This window comes from Erinaceus europaeus, chromosome 14 (assembly GCF_950295315.1).
Source record: "Erinaceus europaeus chromosome 14, mEriEur2.1, whole genome shotgun sequence".
In the NCBI taxonomy this organism is placed as follows: domain Eukaryota; kingdom Metazoa; phylum Chordata; class Mammalia; order Eulipotyphla; family Erinaceidae; genus Erinaceus; species Erinaceus europaeus.
In genome coordinates, this window is record NC_080175.1 from 95,167,005 (window position 1) to 95,186,518 (window position 19,514).

The 19,514-nt window shown below is 37.2% G+C and overlaps 1 protein-coding gene across 14 annotated transcripts in view; it reads right to left on the bottom strand.

Annotated features, from left to right (window-relative positions):
• ROBO2 (roundabout guidance receptor 2) overlaps positions 1-19,514 on the bottom strand; it is a 1,295,155-nt gene that overhangs the window by 1,253,919 nt on the left and 21,722 nt on the right. The gene's annotated exons all lie outside the window — the stretch shown is intronic.

Here is a 19,514-nt window from a genome sequence, read left to right on the forward strand (position 1 = left end):
TGTTTTTATAAAACATATAGTTATTGATATTCTTCTAAAATGCTTTTAAATATATGCTGAAAAATCAGATGAAAAAGATGTACCATTAGTAAATTATCAAAGAAAGAAGTAACATCTCTTTTTTATTTTTCTTCTTCTTGATTTTTTTTTTTTTTTTAAACCAGAACACTAGTCAACTCTGGCTGATACTGGAGATTGAACCTAGGACTTTGGAGCCTCAGGCAGTAGAGTCATTTTGCATAACCATACCCCAACCTGAAAAAGTAACATATCTAATACCAAAGAAAGTCCTCAACAGTCTGAATACTAAATAACAGTAATAATAGGAAATCATCTTTCTTGTGACAGTCTCTGCATAGGCTAACATTATAGGAGCCTGCGAAGTCTAAGGGTATAAAGCATGATTGGATTGTCTTACCATTGTGTAGATGAAGAGAAAGGGGGTCAGTCAGGTACAGTAAAAGCTTCACGAGAGCCCTTGGGCTTTTTAAAGTTTCATGTTATCCTATAAGCCAAATAACTGCATGCGCTTTCAGCAGTTGCCTGCATTTACTATGATGGGATTTAAGAATATGAACCTTCTATCAGAAAACAACATAGTAAGTGCCGTAATTCATAGCAAGAAACGTGTCTGCACAAATGAAACTCATTTCTTATTACATTTCAGATGAGTCTCTTTCAATTTTCAAGCAACCTTTCCAGCTAAAAGGGCTCATTCAATATTTAAACAGGATCAACTTTCCTCTTAAATAAACTGTAAATGCTAAAACCTATTGTCTGAGACTAGACAGTTTCATGTTCTTGAAGAATTGATATTGGGCAAATGTATATGTAATTACTCAGTGTAGATTCTCCACCCCCCAAAAAAAATCCCTGATTGAATGTAAATGAAAGCTATGTATCTTATTCCTTAACTTGGAATGGATAGGTATCAAAATAAAATCTGCTTCTGATATAATTAGGAATGTAGATTTATATGTATTACAAAAAATTTATTAGTCAAAGAAAGAAAATAAGAATTGTCCTGTCCATATGGAAGTTTATGTTCTATGCAGTGAGTGATTCTGAATGATGTTACTATAGGGATAAACAGTAGAAAGAAAGAATAAACCAGGAGCTACCGGGGGAAAATGAAGAATCCTGGCCTACACACTAGTCACGAGAGGTAAAAGAGACTGAACACATCAGGTTACCACATAGTTTAGGACTCTGGCGAACCCCAGACCAGGCAAGAAGCAAAGCCATCTAGAATATAGCTTGTGGATTTTTTGGAGTCAGAACAAAGTAGAATTCTCCCCTAAGATAGCCATGCAAAATTCTAACTAAGTAGGGAGTCGGGCTGTAGCGCAGCAGGTTAAGTGCAGGTGGCGCAAAGCACAAGGACCGGCATAAGGATCCTGGTTTGAACCTGGCTCCCCACCTGCAGGGGAGTCGCTTCACAGGTGGTGAAGCAGGTCTGCAGGTGTCTCTATCTTTTTCTCCTCCTCTCTGTCTTCCCCTCCTCTCTCCATTTCTCTCTGTCCTATCCAACAACGACAACAACAATAATAACTACAACATAAAACAACAAGGGCAACAAAAGGGAATAAATAAATAAAATAAATATTAAAAAAAATTCTAACTAAGTAGATTTTGGCAGGTCCATGGATTAAAGGGACATGTTGGATATGTGTGATTAGTTACAAAATGGAATTAGCTATCGCATTTGGAGGTCTTTGCTATAAAGCTCAGAATATAACTACATTCAAAAAGTTACCTGTGTCATAGACAATAAGCATAGGTTTTCAGAATATTGAGAAATCAAAATATAAAGGAGTATTAAGTGTCGTGCATATACCCACAGTGGGTAAAAACATTTTAAATCATGATGCAAATTTTAAAATAGATGTGTGATTTACATTTTTATTTTACTTGATATTTTATGAAAATTGTATTTTAATCATTTTATTACTAGCTAGATATTGCTGGATTATATAAATACAGTGAACTTCTGTCTATTAATCTTATATCTTATCACATTAATAAATTTACTCATTTCCAGTTGAAATTTTTGGTAGATTCCATTGAAATATATTTATGATATGGTGATCTATATGGTTAGGCAAAGTTTTACTTCTTTTTAAAAAAATATTTGTTATTAATAGTTTATTACAAGAATGTAGATCACAATGTATAATTTTATAGCGTATACACCACCAAAAAATTTACTTCAGTTCATAGGTAGTTCGGGCAAACTGAAGACTGGAGTACACTGAAAAATGTACATCACTACCAAGTGGGATTTGTCCCAGGGATGCAAGACTGGTTCTGTATGTATACATCAATAAATCTGATCCATCACATGAACAAAAGGAAAGCCAAAAAACTCAGGATTATTTCAATAGATGCAGAGAAAACGTTTGCTGAAATGCAACATTTTTTTCATAATCAAAACATTAAAAAGAATGGGGGGAGATAGAAAATTCCAAATATATATATATATATATGTGCATATATATATATATATATATATATATATATATACAGTAAACTTAAAAGCAACTTCATATTTAATGGTCAGAACCTGAAAGTTTCTCTCTCTGTGATCAGGTACCAGGCAAGGCTGCCTGTTAACAACTTTACTATCCAACAAGGCCTAAGAAGTCCTAGCTGTAGCAAGTAGGTAGTAAGGAATTAAAGAGGTCCAAATTGAAAGAGAAGAAGCAAGACTTTCGCTATTTACAAATGGTACTATAGCATGCATTAAAAAATCCAGGCAAAAATTCTGGGAATGATAAGCAGTAGAGTAGAATGTCAAGCTGCAAAATGAATTGTGTACAACACATCAGAGGCCGCCCTCTATTGAGACACTAAAGCTAGAAGAAGAAATCTGGAATTTGTTTCCTTTTACTATTGCAGCAAAAAACAAAAAACAAAAAACAGGTATCTTAAGAATAAAGTTAACCCTGGAGATGTAAGAATTGTATGCTGAAAATTATGAGTCACTGTGCACGGAAATAGAGAGAGAGAGAGAGACACCAAGAAATGGAAAGATATGGCATGCACATGGATGCAAATAACCAAAGGAGGATATTATGAATGCCTTTATGTAAACACACCAAACAACCCAGATGACATGGATGAATGCCTAAAATTGTAAGGCCCACCACACTGAATTCAAGAAGAAAACCATCAGCTAAGCAAGCTAATCACTAGTATGCCAGCCAAGTCAGCAACCTAACCTCTTCCTCTTAATACAAGGCAACATCTGGGTGCCTTTACAATTTAAGTCCGTAACACTTTCAAAGACCTAACACCTAATTCTCCTAAAACTGTTCCAGAAAACTGAGGAAGGGAAAGAAAGCACTCCAAACACATTCCTGGTCATTTTTTGCTCTAAATCCTCGATCCACTTGGAGTTTATTTTTGATTTTGTGTGTGGTGAAATGTAGTGCTTCAGCGCAGTTCACTCTTCTGCGCAGTTCAACCAATATCCCCAACACCTTTTGATGAGAATTGCATTAAATTTGTCTATGGCTTTGGGTAGAATAGTCATTTTTGATACTATTAATCAAAACAGCTTTTTAAATACCCTGTTTTCTACAGCTTTTTTAAACTTTAAATAGCCTTACATATTTACAGTAAATTTTCTACTTGTAGAAATTTCAATTGACTTTATTACCAAATTGTTCATCTATCTATTATTTGGTCTATTGCCCTATTTGCATTCAGAGACATGATCGATATAGCTATAATTAAGATGAGAATTTTGTGAGTTTTCAATTCATTCCATATGATCTTTGCTCATCTCTCCTTTCCGACTCTTTCGGATAACTCAGGTACTACACAGTTTTCTGTTTTATCTCCTCCTAGTCTATATTTTTGGCTACAATCCTATGCTGTTTTAATACACAGTTTTAGAGTGTATTCTGCCTGTCCTTAATTTACCAAATACAAATTTAAATGTATCTGAATATATTTTCCATGGCAGTTGACTTCAGGGATCCTTTTCCTCCCCTTTGTATTGTTGGGATATTATATTTGACTTCTCTATATGCTGTCCATATCAGAGCACCTTGTATCCCAGGTAAGGACACATTCTTCTGTCTGCTGTTTATTTCAAGAGCTGATCAATCTAATTGGCAGCTGCCTGTTATCTGTGTTTTGTTGCAGTGTTAGAATGTTAGCAGAATTTAACATTTAACAAGAACTTAGGCCCTATAATGAACTCATTTAGTTTCTTTTTATTATTATTATTATATTTATTTATTTTCTCTTTTGTTGCCCTTGTTTTTATTGTTGTTGTTGTTATTGATGTCGTCGTTATTGGATAGGACAGAGAGAAATGGAGAGAGGAGGGGAATACAGAGAGGGACACAGAAAGACAGACACCTGCAGACCTGCTTCACCGCCTGTGAAGTGACTCCCCTGCAGGTGGGGTGCTGGAAGCTGGAACCAGGATCCTTACACCGGTCCTTGCACTTTTCGCCATGTGAGATTAACCAGTTGCGCTACCGCCCGACACCCCATAACTCATCCAGTTTCTGTCCTGATACAATTCAACTTCACATAATTCACCTAACATCTTCTAGGCCCAGTTTCCAAATTAAATAGTGGGATTGTTAGCAGGGTTTCATTACTATTGATTGATCATTAAATCATAAGAAACCTTGTCAGGCATTATAACATGTGTTTTTTTTTTTTTAACTTTTTCATTTTAAAATTCCCACCACCAAAGGTCTGTATCTCTACATCCATCCCCCCTATAATGAAGCTGAGAATCTATTCTCACTCTCCACCCAGAGTTTTATTTATTTATTTTTTTACTTTGGTGCAATGAATCATTTTCATTAGCTAATTTATCTTTCATTTTATTGTATTGATAATGGATATAATGGACATAGTACACTGTCACGTTCTCAGAATTGGACATTTTATAGGTTATAAATTAAATACTCCTTAATGTGATGATTTACTTACTTTTTAAAAAAATATATCTTTATTTATTTGATAGAAGCAGCCAGAATTTGAGAGAAGAGTGGAGAGAGAGACAGAGAGACACCTGCAGAGCTGTTTCACCACTTGTGAAGCTTTTCTCCTATAGGTAGGGATGAAGGGCTTGAACCTGGGTCCTTGCACACTGTAACATGTGGATTTAACCAGGTGTACTACCACCAGACCCCTGATTTACTTACCTAAGTTGGAAACTGTCACATTCGTCAAGCAGTGGTTAAATGTCAAGACATCTTCAACATTTATATATTCTATTGTGCAGAGAGAGAATTAGCATAGCACTACCAAATCTATATAAACAAGTATCCCCTTTGGGCCTAACAACCCTATAAAAAGGGAATTCAGATTTATAAAACCCATGTATGTGATGACTCTCTATATGGAGAATCATTGTGCTTCAGTAATTTCATTAAATATCTATAAATATAGGACAGATTATCAGCAATGGAAACAGACATCCATGCTGAAGTTTCTCCACTATTTTAAATATATCAGCAGCTTTACTTATATGAAAGGAATGATTTTTCCCTGTAATTTCTATTACACTTTTCAAGGCCTTCCTAAAAATATCACTTGCCTAAGATGTGTGACAATGATTGGTACCAGCAAAAATTCATCACCTTTAGATGCTTTCTTTCAGTTGATATTTGAATGGAAATTAGTGTTTAATATATAAAAGGTTTCACATATAACTTTCCATAAATAAAGCAATAGTAAATTATTGTACAGGTATAATAAGCAACAGAGTGTTCTAAGGAATCATAAAGAATAGTGATGTGTCCCGGAGCTCTGCTTCCCCAGAGCCCCACCCCACCAGGGAAAGAGAGAGAGAGGCTGGGAGAATGGATTGGCCTGTCAGTGCCCATGTTCAGTGGGGAAGCAATTACAGAAGCCAGACCTTCCACCTTCTGCATCCCACAATGACCTTGGGTCCATACTCCCAGAGGGATAGAGAATAGGAAAGCTATCAGGGGAGTGGAAGGGATACGGAGATCTGGAGGTGGGAATTGTGTGAAGTTGTACCCCTCTTATCCTATGGTTTTGTCAATGTTTCCTTTTTATAAATAAAAAATAAAATGTGCCACCAAAATGTTCTTCACATAGGAAAAGATCATATGGACATATTGACAGTTTTGACACCATCTTCTTCCTAAGCAGCTGTAATTCAAAACATTTAAAAACATAACTTAAATGAACTTCTCTTTTTTGGAGGTATCTCAAGGTTGTCGATTTAGAAATTAGTTATCTTGCAACACGAAGATACTGAATTTTTGATAATCACTGCCTTGAATTGAGAGTACTCTAACTCATTATGATTTAAAATGCTTCGTCTATGTTGAGTTTTAAAACACCAGAGAAACAGATGTCAGACGTCTAATGTTGCTATTCTCAATCAGAGACTTTTTTTAGTTTAACTGTTCCGACTCTCTGACTGTAATAAATTTGCTTTCACATGCATTTCTGGTCAGAAGAACTGCAACCCCTAAAAAATTGGAAGCAAGCTGAGATTTGCAAATACTCCAGACATTATTATACATAGAAAGTCTTTGTCTAGCCCAACAGAAAGAACTTAGGTGTTAATTAGGAGTGTGTTCAGAATGTTCTTTAAGTTGCTAAGAAAATCTCTGTTTTTTGAACTCTCACGGGAACCATTAAATTAATCCAGCGCAATACTCCAATAGAACTGGTTGGGGAAAAAGAAAAGACACTAGTATACAAGTATTTCCCTCATTTTCAAAGTTTCTTATTTGTTGTTCTTAAAGCACATTACAAACTGATGGTTCCCACCTAAAATAATGATCTTGTCAACATGCAAAATCATACAGTGACCCAGAACAAGATGTGAGACTACTCCTCTCTCTCCCTTCAAGTGACTTACTAATAAGATGACTGGAGAGATCATATCAGGACAGCTCTGATTACAGCATCTGTGTGAAACAGGGCTCCACAGCGATATTCCACAGTACATTCCGTGCACTTTCCATCTCAGCTTTACGTGCGTTTACATGCATTTATACAGGCACATTTGCAATCTGCAAAGCCCAACAAATAGCCACAGTTCGGCTATTGACTACTAAGTTGTATTTTAAAGAAGACACCACATGCTTTTGAATTAAAAAAAATAGTAATAATAATGTCTAGCAATTTGTGCTACACCTTTCTTCGGTAACCTCTTGTCAGAAGCCACCTTTGTCTTACTAGTTTCAGGGTGTGTTTGTAACAGTGGGATCATCTAATTGCGAGTTATTTGGTTATAGCCATCTGTGGCAGCCCAATTAGGGAGCAGCCTGGACTCGAGTGGAAGCACTTGCAAGACACAGTTTATTTATAGTTTGATATTTATATGGGGAACTCAGTAGTAAAACTCAGTCTCATAGAGAACTAAAGTTGCTGTTTCTGCAAACCACACACAGTAGATTGCATGTAAAGGCCACTTCCTCAATCACTGATGAACACCACTGGAAGACCTAAGTTTGCAAGACTAATTTTTAAATCAATTTAGCATAATAGTCACAGCCAATATACTAAAGAAATTCATTCAACTCATGTTCATCCCAATTTGGATAAGGGCTCAAGTAGCAGCATCTGATAAGCAAATCTAGTTATTCTGGGCTCCCTTAATTGACTTTCCCCTTCATCATTTGATAATGTGGGACTTGCATGCTTTTTTTTTTTTTTTACAGCTTTTCTTTATTTTTACACTTTTAAAATTATGTATTTTATTTTATTTTTAATTTGTATTTATACAAAGGAAACACTGTCAAAAACCATAGGATAAGACAGGTACAACTCCACACAATTCCCACCACCAGTGCTCTGTATCCCATCCCCTCCCCTGATAGCTTTCCTATTCTTTATTCCTCTGGGAGTATGGACCCAGAATCATTATACGGTACAGAAGGTGGAAGGTCTGGCTTCTGTAATTGCTTCCCCACTGAACATGGGCATTGGCAGGTCAATCCATACTCCCAGCCTGTCTCTCTCTTTCCCTAGTGGCGCTTCAGGACACATTGGTGGGGTCATCTGCCCAGCAAAGTCCGGTTGGCTTCATGGTAGCATCTGGAACCTGGTGGCTGAAAAAAGACTTAAACAAATTGTTGACTGATTGTGAACCTAATGGTTGAAATATTGCAGATGAAGATTTGGGGTCTCCATTTTGAAGATAGCTAGTAGGCCTATTTTAGTTATATATAATTAATTTATTTTGGATAGAGACAGAAATGTTTTGAGAGAGAAGGGGGAGGAAAGGGAGAGAGATAGAGAGAGAGAGAGAGAGAGAGAGAAGGAGAGAATGAAAGAGAGAGGAGAGAGAGATTCCTACAATACTGTTTCACCACTCACCAAGCTTCCTTTCTGCAGGCAGGGATTAGGACTTGAACCCTGATCCTTGCACACTGTAATATGGATACTCTACTGGGTACCCTTTGTATTAAGAAAACATTCCTTAATAAACCTTACCATTGGACAAATCATATTGGCACTCCACAGGCCATTAGAGGATGGGGAACATTAAACATTTTCTATGAAGGTGTCCATAGCAGAACTGCTAAAAAAAAAATGATAGAATCTAACCTTAAGTGAGGTCATGCTAAGTTTAAAAAAAAAAAAAAAAGTGGACCTGATAACAAAAATCTGCACCATGGTCTAAATGTAGGCATTGAATGGGAAAAAAATTGAGACACCATTCAGAATCCACCCACGGCCCTACGCTTTACTTGAGTGACAAAATTCTCAGAGCCTTTACCCAGGAATGAAAATAAAATATGAAGACAGGAACCCTCAGCTCCTGACTCCACTTGCAAACTCTTCTGTCTCCAACATGAGTGAACCCATAGTGATCTGTATGCCTCACTTCTCATTTGACTGCTAGCTGAATTTTATGTTTGTACTGTAAATGTGGACAACACTAATAAAACCATATTGGGCTATTTTTGAAAAAGAAAAGAAATAATGTTTAATTCCTTGTCTATAACTATCTAGAACCATCGGGTAAGTTATTCAGATTTTTTGAGTCAACCCCATGTTTACAAGAGGTGTACATGCTACTAGTAAATTGTCATTTCCTTTGTCTTTTAATCTTCTCAGTGTATATTTGATTATTTATCTCCTGAATAAATTCAGAGGAGCACAGGATGATGGATTTCCATGGGCAGATACAACGTATCCTTAGACATTTGGCATCACTATCGCCAAGGACAGGTTAAATGGTATTTTTTTAATGAAAGGTATAACATAATACAATTATTATTAAGCTGTGTTTATCAAGGAGTTGGGTGGTTAAGCGCACGTGGCAAGAAGCTCAAGGACCGGCTTAAGGATCCAGGTTCAAGCCCCCGGCTCCCCACCTGCAGGGGAGTCACTTCACAGGAGGTGAAGCAGGTCTGTAGGTGTCTGTCTTTTCCCCACCTCTCTGTCTTCCCCTCTTCTCTCCATTTCTCTCTGTCCTATCTAACAATGACGACAACAATAATAACTACAACAACAATAAATACAAGGGCAACAAAAGGGAAAATAAGTAAATAAAAATTTTTAAAAAGGATGTGTTTATCAGAGGCTGAGAAGATAGTTCAGTGCAAGAGCGAAAATATATGTGTATACTCTTGAAAAAAAAATAGAAAGGTCAATACAAAGATGAACAAGTATGACTATGGAGTCATAGTAAAATCCAGAAACAGGCTGGCACTGGGGCACCTGGTTAAGCGCGCATAGTAAGAAGCACAAGGACCCTCCTGAGGAAGGGGGTTCGAACCCCCTTGCTACCTACAGCAAGGACGAATGACAAGCAGTGAAGCAGGTCTGCAGGTATCTCTCTGTCTCTCTCCCTCTCACTCTCTATCTTCCCCTCCTCTCTCCATTTCTCTCTGTCCTATCAATAAAATGGGGGGGGGGGAGGGAGTGGCTGCCAGGAGCAGTGGATTCATATTGCCGACACCGAACCCCAAGGATAACCCCGGAGGTGATTATTATTATTATGTATTTAAAACTAAAAAAACTGAAACTATACACAAATAACCACATTATATTTCAAAATGCATCCTTATGTGACCTAAGCATTACCTTTAGAATCATTTTATGCAGAAGACCAAAATAAGAATTAATAACTTCTTCTGAAAACAATACAATTTACAATGACACTGGAAAAATAGCTCACTTGAATGATGTGCTACTTTGCAAATTTCACAACTCAGGTTCAATCAAGCCCGGCCCCATCACACAGAAGAAAGCTTTAGTGCTCTGGTCATTTTTACTCTCTGCCTTTATTTAAAAAATTAAAAAAATTAAAAAGTGCTTCATGAACAAACTTCCATGAAGATTAAATTAAAAAATGTTGGTGGAAGGATGCTGGTTCGAGCCCCTGGCTCCCCACCTGCAGGGGAGTCGCTTCACAGGTGGTGAAGCAGGTCTGCAGGTGTCTACCTTTCTCTTCCCATCTCTGTCTTCCCCTCATCTTTCCATTTCTCTCTGTCCTATCCAACAAGGACGACAACCATCATAACTACAAAATAAAACAACTAGGGCAACAAAAGGGAATAAATGCATAAATTAAAAAAAAGAGAAAGACATTGAGGGAGGAGAAGGGATACACCGGTGGCATGGTTTCAGCACTTCTAAAGGTTCCCTTTTGCAGGTGGGGATCAGGGGCTTGAACCCAGGTCTCTGTTTAGAATAACATGTGCACTCACCAGTGTGTTACCACCTGGCCCAATTCTGAAAATTTTCTAAGTTTATTTCTTCTTTTATTCAGTTTCAAATATAATACTCAGGACCTCCAGCAGTGACACTGTCATGATACTACCTCTCAGCTCAGTTAGCCACATCTCAAGCTCAATGTTTATTTTATTTCATTTATAAGAGAGGTAAATACAGAGATATCAAAATACTACCCCATCACCCATGGAGCTGCACTTGTCTGAATTGCTCCCTTATGTTCTGGCCGATGTCAAACCCAGGACCTCACAGAGGTAAGAGAGGAAGCCAGGATACACACCCTAACACTTTTTAAGTTTTAATTCAGGTTTTGAAATCGACTAGCTTTATATTTTTGAAAACGTCGTAACAATATACCCAGAAATACATTTACAACATTGAAAATAGGGGTAATAGTGTGTTCCCGTCTCTTAGGATTATTTGGGCAGTGTAAATGAGTTTATGTGGAATACAGTCGTGTTTCAGGTGTGATTATGGGTGAGTATTTTCGCACACCCTCTGGTTTTCTGTATTGGGGGGGATTAGTGGTTAGAGTTGACAGTAACAGTAAAGTTTAGTAGCTGGTACATGTGTAACATTTCTCAGTTTTCTACATCACAGTCTGACGCTCTAAGCCCCATCTAGGCCCCCCCCCCCACCATGTCCCAGGACCTAAACGTTCCCCTCACCAGAGTCCTTTACATTGGTGCAGTGCACCAAATCCAGCTCATGTTCTGTTTTGTGTTTTCTCTTCTGTTTATTTGTCAACTTCTGTCTATGAGTGAGATCATTCCATATCCATTCCTTTCTTTCTGGCTGATCTCAGTTAACAAGATGAGGTGAAGAAGGTGAATTCACCAATTTTAATAGCTGAATAGTATCTATCTATCTATCTATCTATCTATCTATCTATCTATCTATCTATCTATATGCTACTACTTACTCAGCCACTTATTTGTTGTTGGATACTTGGGTTGCTCCCAGGTTTTACGAATACAAAAATAAATGTGCTCTTATCAGATCTTTTTGGATGGGTGTGCTTGGCTCCATAGGCTGTGTCCCCAGGAGAGAAATTGCAGGGCCCATTCCTAGTATTCTGAGAATTTTCCAAACTGATCTCAGCAGGGGTTGGACTAATCTACATTTTACATTTAACATTTTTATAAATTTAGAGTATAGGAATATTGAAAAAAATTCCACATTTTTACCATCAAAATAATATAGCATGTGTTTTGCTTTGACATTTACTTTCATTGTTATATGCACATCTAGAATGACTCTCTGAAGAAAATATTTTAAAATATATTAGATAGCTTTTGTTTCAGTCTATTTGTTTGCAAGAAACAGAGAGTCATGCACAAGGTATTCTGACTGTTTGCCCTTTAAAAATAGAAATAAGCTCTCAAAGACAATAGATAGGCCCAGAAGAACTCAAATTTGGAGAAAGATATAGTTAGTTCCCGTTTCGTAGGACAGCCTCAACACCTCAGTGTACACAGTCAAAAAACAGCCTCATGAGTTGCTTTTAATTATGTCATAACCCACCTCCATTTTAAACTAAATAATGTGAATGCACATTTACTTGTATATGTGCAAATAATTTAACAAAAATTCAAAATAGCTTAGGTTGAACCTAAGTAGTACAGATAATTCTCTTCAGTGAAGTTAAAGCACATTCTCATCATCTATCTGGGATGATTCTTTAACGCCTAAGGCATGAACTAACAAACCCAGGGTCAGAGGAGTAGAACCTAGACCTTGGTATTTAGGAACAAAGAAGGTGATAAGTAAGGGCTCGTAATGAATCATGACTGTCAGAATATGAAACAGTACTCAGGTAGTCTGGCTTTCGGTTAATTTATTGCAACAAATCTAATTCACAGTGAGAACTGCTAATCATAAAAAGCCCTAATCTATTTTTTTCTATTTTATCTGAATGCTATTTCTCCATAGGTGTTCAGCCACAAAGAGCTATGAAACCTTGGTTCCCATGCAGCCATTGCCTCCTTCAAGCTGTGTTTGCATCTACCAGACTACATCATCCTCGCATTAGGGAGTATATCATTATGCTTTTATTCCCAATTGATGCAGAGTGGTCCCATCGTAACAGGCGGCCACACATGGAGTTTACCAAGTAATTTCCTTTGTTTTCATGTTGTCACTCTGTGAGAGTATTAGACACATTCTTCCCTTTTTTATTGGTGAAGAGATGATAAAAAATATCAGATTACTCAGTTTCTTTAGGAAAATGTGAAAGATAGGGTAAATTCTCATAGAATGATTGACTTGTAAAAGTTATCTGCAAACCCCAATGGGGAAAAAAACATGATAAATAAGTGTTTATAAAACATAAAATGGTTCCTAAGTCATCAGGTAGCACTGGTCAATAAAATATGTCTGCTTGATAGACATTGCCCACATTTCTAACTGCTATGTTATGCAACTGTCAAATATAAGTGATTAGACATGATTTTAAAGGCCAAAGGAGTAATATTTCACGAAACCAAGAACACACAGTGATTTAAAAATCAATAGCTCTCACCCTGAAAAAAATTGTGACCTCAGTTCTTAAAAATCAATAGGAGGACTATCTTACACTATTCTCCAATGTTCCCATTTAAGGGGTTAAGTTAATATTTTTGTTTGTTTTAATATTTCTATTTTCTCAGAAGATAGGGAAAGCTAGTTAGTGTTCGAAACTTGAGGGACTCCCATCCTTTCTTTTAACAATTGCTAAATTCTGAAAGAAAGTAAGGAAACAAAGACATTCTCTCAGAGATCCCAAGAGGAAAACTTCCAAGGGAACACAGTTGATTCCTGTTTCTCTTTTTGTGTGATCAAAACAGCACTGATTGGTCTGTAAGGACAAAGGCTGATTCCTTGTAAGACACCCTACACACACACACACACACACACACACACACACACACACACACACACACACACACACACACACACCTTAATCTAAGGATATGAATGTGGAAGATTAAAGTGAAACCCAAATCCCTTTAGACTAGACAGTAAGTGTCCAGCAGAAGGTCTTTGACATTTAAAATAATAAAGTACCTGGCAGCATACACTTAAGAGTTGGGTGTGCTTTGAAATAGAACAGCTAAAACAAATAAAAGTGAATCATAAAGAAGACATACAGAAGACATACAGAAGACAGTAGTATGTTCGCAGTTAAATAATTTAACTTCACGTAGGAAAATGAGCCATGGACCCCACACAGTTTGTGGTTGCTATTTTGGTTGTTGCTGTAGCATGATCATTTCTGCACTGTGACTTCAGAAATTATTTTTTGGTATTAAACTCCTGGCAATTTTTTCTGTCTCTGAAAACTCATTTCCCTTAAGGAATCGAGGGAAGTGTGTATTTATTTTACTCTGGAGATACATTTTATGGGGAAAAAAAAGTATTTCATAAAATAACCCAATCTGATCATAGGTAGGGAGCTCAAAATATATTGTAGTGACCAAAAATAGTTCTGTCATAATTCAACCTGGGTTTCCTTTTAGTCACTGTCTATCATCATAGGAGCTTCATATTTCTGGGCCAGCTGTTTTTACTATTCAAGTGCAAAGGGACATAGAAAGAGAGAGAAGAGGGAGAGAGGACAGGATATCACAGCATAGAAGCCCCCCTACAGTGGGGGTCAGGCTCATATCCGGATCATACACACATGATAAAGACGGTACACACACACACACTCACACACACACACCTCCTAGTGTTTTTTTTTTAATTAAATTTAATTTTTATTATTTTTATTTTATTTTTTTAACCAGAGCACTGCTCAGTTCTGGCTTATGGTGGTGCGGGGGATTTAACCTGGGACTTTGTAGCCTCAGGCATGAGAGTCTGTTTGCATAACCATGATGCTATCTACCTCCACTCACCTCCTCGTATCTTAAATTTTCTTCTCTTTGTTCTTCAAACTCATGTTTATTACCTTAGGACAGCTACAGCCAACACTGAAACTGGCATCATAATAGGTAGCAGAAGCAGGGGGTTACAATTATGTCTGTTTTGCAGCTATACAGATAAGAATTGAAATTCCAGACTAGGGACCCTGAGCACACACATTCCCACGTGCAAAGATCCAGGTTCAAGCCCCTGGTTCCGGCGTGCAGGGGGAGCTTCATGAGTGATGAAGCAGGAAGACTGGTGTCCCTCTCTCTACCTTGCTACCTCTTCTCCCTCTCAATTTCTGTTGGTACTAGCAACTGAAAAACAAAAAAAATTTAAAAGGGGTGGGGGTGGTCTACCAGGTTAAGTGCATCCAATATAAAGTGCAGGAACCCCAGCAAGGATCTCGGTTCAAGCCCCCGGGCTCCCCATCTGCAGAGGGGTCACTTCACAAGGGGTGAAGCAAGTCTGCAGATGTTTATTTTTCTCTCTCTCTATCTTCCCCTCCCTTCTCAGTTTCTTTCCCTGTCTAATCCCAAAAAATGGAAAGAGTGGATACAGGAGCAGAGGATTCGCAGTGCAGGCACCAAGCCCTCTCAGAGCAGAAATAACAAAGTACAAATTAATATATCAAATTCCCATTCCACATGTATGCAACATATATACAGACATATAATAATATATGTATAATATATATAGACATATATATGTCTATATATATTATACTGTGCATATGCTATATACTATATATACTATTAGGGTTAGTAGATTACATGTAACCAAACTCTCTGCATAAAGTATAAACATCCTGTGACTGTTAACACAAATTAATACATCTCTTATCTTCAACTTCCATCTTTGTTTAGCTCATTTTTAACTGTTTAGTGGACATTTCCCAAACCAACCTCACTGCTTTACTTTTTAGTTTCAAGTCTACAGCACCTTAAAACCACCTTTTCCTCTTTCTTACATCCTTCACGTCTATAACACAGTAACCAACTCACTAAGCATTTAGTGAAATAGTTGTACATTGAACAGAGATGACTATAAGCCACAAACCCAAACTGTGTGTGTGTGTGTGTGTGTGTGTGTGTGTGTGTGTGTGTGTGTTTGGAACACCTTGGCTTTTGATTTGTTAAAGTAAATCTCAAAGAATTTTTCTACCTTGATTCATTCTGATAGCCATGCTGACTACCAGTGTGGAACAGAATATAATTCTATCTAGCTTTTGAGCTCTTTATAAAAATCTTTCCTAGAGATACTAGACAAATGGAATCACTTGCTCACATCTAGCTCATTTTTCATATAACTTGATTTAGTTAATAATTTTTTAATTAAATGCCACCATAAAGACAGTAAATCCTGAATCCTTCTGGATGAGAATTATAATCTTGAATATTAGTGCTTCAATTTTTATAAATTCTTTTCTTACGTTCAATTATTTTCAGTCAAACAGATCAAATTTCTTCCAAGCTTGCCATCTTAAAAACTTAAATTAAATAAGAGTTCTTTCATAAAAAATAAATGTAAGAAGTTGCCTGAATATATAGCTGACGTTAACAGAAATAGCGCGCGCACACACATACACACACATACATACACACACACACACACACACACACACACACACACACACACACACACACATGCGTGAGAACATCTTCATACACAGCATGGATCCCAGAAACAGTGTTAAGATATATTATAATGCTAAGATGCAAAAAAGCAAACAAACAAAAGAAACAAACAAACAAACAAAACACAGGATTTGCTCAGCATTAAGCAACTTCTGGCCAGAATGTAATCTTAATAAAATCAATTAACCACCTTTTGCTTTCTCATTATCCTAAAGTGAATGATACCAAATTTCCCCTTTCAAAAGATCTCTAGAGGCTTCAAGCGCTATCTCATGTACCGTCCCCAGCCCCAAGGAATGCCATATCTACACTTTCTCGACTGAAATCCTAGGCACAGAAATCCCCTCAACGATACACTCTGCAACTAAGACCCTGATCTGATCGGATCCTGATATCACCCCACACCAACGCCGCCATCTGCCTTGTTACCTAACAACCTCTTTAGTGATGAACGTGGCAATGCCGAATAAAGTATTTGAAAGCAACTAGGTAGAAGTTTCGCCGTCCAGTTTTCTGAAATATCTCTTTCCTGTTAATGCTTAGGCTACATTCTGCAAATGTTCACATGCAAAACTTCATGTTGAAAGGCCTTCACTCTCCATGCCAATCGAGTCACACGAACAGACACCAATGTGCTACCAGTTGCTCACCCAGCAGACAAACACCTGCTACATGCGACATTGCACACACTAGGACTCCCCTGCTACTGGTGAAGGCGTCCGGCATGTTGTCATTCAAAGCCCTGAAAAACGGACAAATAGTGCTTGGTCCATAGCATACAGGTGGTTTTTTCCTTTGCTTCTTCTTCAGAGCACTGATACGGATCATGTGGCCGGTGAAAGTTTCAGTTAATCAATATACCATACCATACCATACCATACCATACCATACCATACCATACCATACCATACCATACCATACCATACCATACGCAGTAATTTGCAACCTTCACTGAATTTCAGTTTGAACAAGCCCACAAGTGAGAATTCTAAATTAGACGAGAGTTTCTGGTAAATTGATTAGTTCGTTATATTAACTGAACAAAGATTATATATGCTTATCTATCAGATAGCTGGATACATTCCTAGCAATCTGATTCAAGACAACCTTATTACACATAACTGAAGATATTTTTTAGTGAAACATAATCATTTCATATGTACAAAAAGATGAGTGACAAACAGCTGTGAGTAATAGAAACATGGAGACTGGTTGATCACATATGTTGTTATGCACAAAGACCCACAAAGTCTCCAGTCTTCATCTGCAGAGGGGAAGCTTCCTGTCAAAGGAAAAAAGGGGCACTGTGAGCAGTGGATTTATAGTGAAGGCACTGAGACCCAGCCATAACCCTAGAGGCAAAAGATGAAAACACCTGCTTTTAAGGAAACCTATACTTAAGCAAAGCAGGTCCCCAATTTACATGTTTTCAACCCTTCAGTGTCAGCAGGGTTATTTATTTATTTATTTTTCATTAGAGTTCTCACAAATAAACAATGAAGAAAGGCACGCTATTCAAGGATATGTGGCATTCTTGAGGATGTCCAGTGAATAGCCTTCTAACACAGACACCATTTCCCCACCAGTGCAAATATCAATCTATTCTGATCAGCAGGAAGGAACTAGAAAATCTCTCTCAATGGTAACTAATGATGTGTTGATTCATGGGTTGTTCCTTCACAAGCTAAAAAAAGAAGGTGTCATTTCTGTCCTTCATAGAAGACTCAGATTCCTCTAACAGTTTACCTAAGCTGACACCCACTATGTGCTCAATTATCCATCAAGGTCAACTGTGTCATCTTTGCAATACTAAAATTTAAGGAAAATTGACATAAATACACACACTTTCATGGTGAAAGCCGTATCATTTTTTTTTTCTTTGACCTGAGTTATGTGTCTTTTGCCAGGATCCGTGAAACTATAACAGGCAAGAAGGGTAAAGACTTAGACACATGGTCTTAGTTCATAACTTACTCAGTCTCAGAAACATACTGACAAAGACAAAAGCCAAATAAATATTTCATAGAGTAAATATTATTTGAGTGAATTCCCTTGGGATCAATAGTGACAATGTTGACCAGATTATATGGTTAAACAGTCTTCCATTTGCTTGTATATAGATCAGAGGGATGCCAGTTAAAGAACTGGTTAGTAATAGTTCTTAAGAGAAAACAGTAAAGTGATTCATTGTACAACCGGGAGAAATTAATTTAATGATCTTTATCCTACTGACAGTTCTTGAATTGCAATTTTGTCTTCAGGCATTTTATGAAAGTGTTTCCACACACTGTATTATATGCATGAGGATGTGCCAGTCCCAGTAGTTCTGTAGTAGTGAGAACATGAGCAATATATTCACTTAGAACTAAAATTTCGGGGCTGGGTGGTGGCTCACTTGGTTGAGCGCACATGTTATAGTGCGCAAGGACCCGAGTTTGAGCCCCCTGTTCCCACCAGCAGGGGGAAAGCTTCACAAGTGGTGAAACAGTGCTGCAGGTGTCTCTCTGTCTCCTCTCTCTATCCCCCCCTTCCACTCAGTTTCTGGCTGTTTCTATCAAATAAATAAAGATTTTTTTTTAAGTTTAAAAAATAAAAGAAAAAACTAAAATTTCATCTTGTTTGAAATGTTGACATGTTCTCTCTTCACCAGCTAAAGGTAAAAATCACTTTCGATGAATGACTAGTTTTCTGACTCAATAATTAAACCGATGCTATTTAAGAAAATGACAATTTAATAAAATTAAACCTTATATTTAAATGATAATACAAATTACAGCCTAGGATGTGATCTCCCCAAATATTAAATGCTACTAAGTGGTGAGACACTCACTATATTGGCTTTAAATCAAATATATTAGAAAGCAGAATAAATTTATCTAGGGTTTCAATACTATATACTTCACCTTACATATATTTTATACTCCTATTATTCTTGTTAGAAATAAATCAGTAAGAGTGATAGACTGACATCCAAGACAGGTTAAGTGTTATGCTCAAGACAAAGAGGCTCTCTTTAACACAGTCAAGGAAATAAACTGTTTTGGTATTATTCAATCCCATAAGGGCAAGGCAACTAGGAAGATAAATAAAATTATCTTGACTGAAGGCTGAGGGAGAGCAAAAGGACAACCTGCCAGCATGAGTTTCACTATCAAATGATAATATAAGTTCTTGGAACCTGTCTTTGTTTCTCATTAGTAATTCACTCTAACTGAAAACACTGACAGTCTTATCATGCAGTTACTTGAATCTTTACTATGCAATTCAATTTCAATATACAACAGTAGC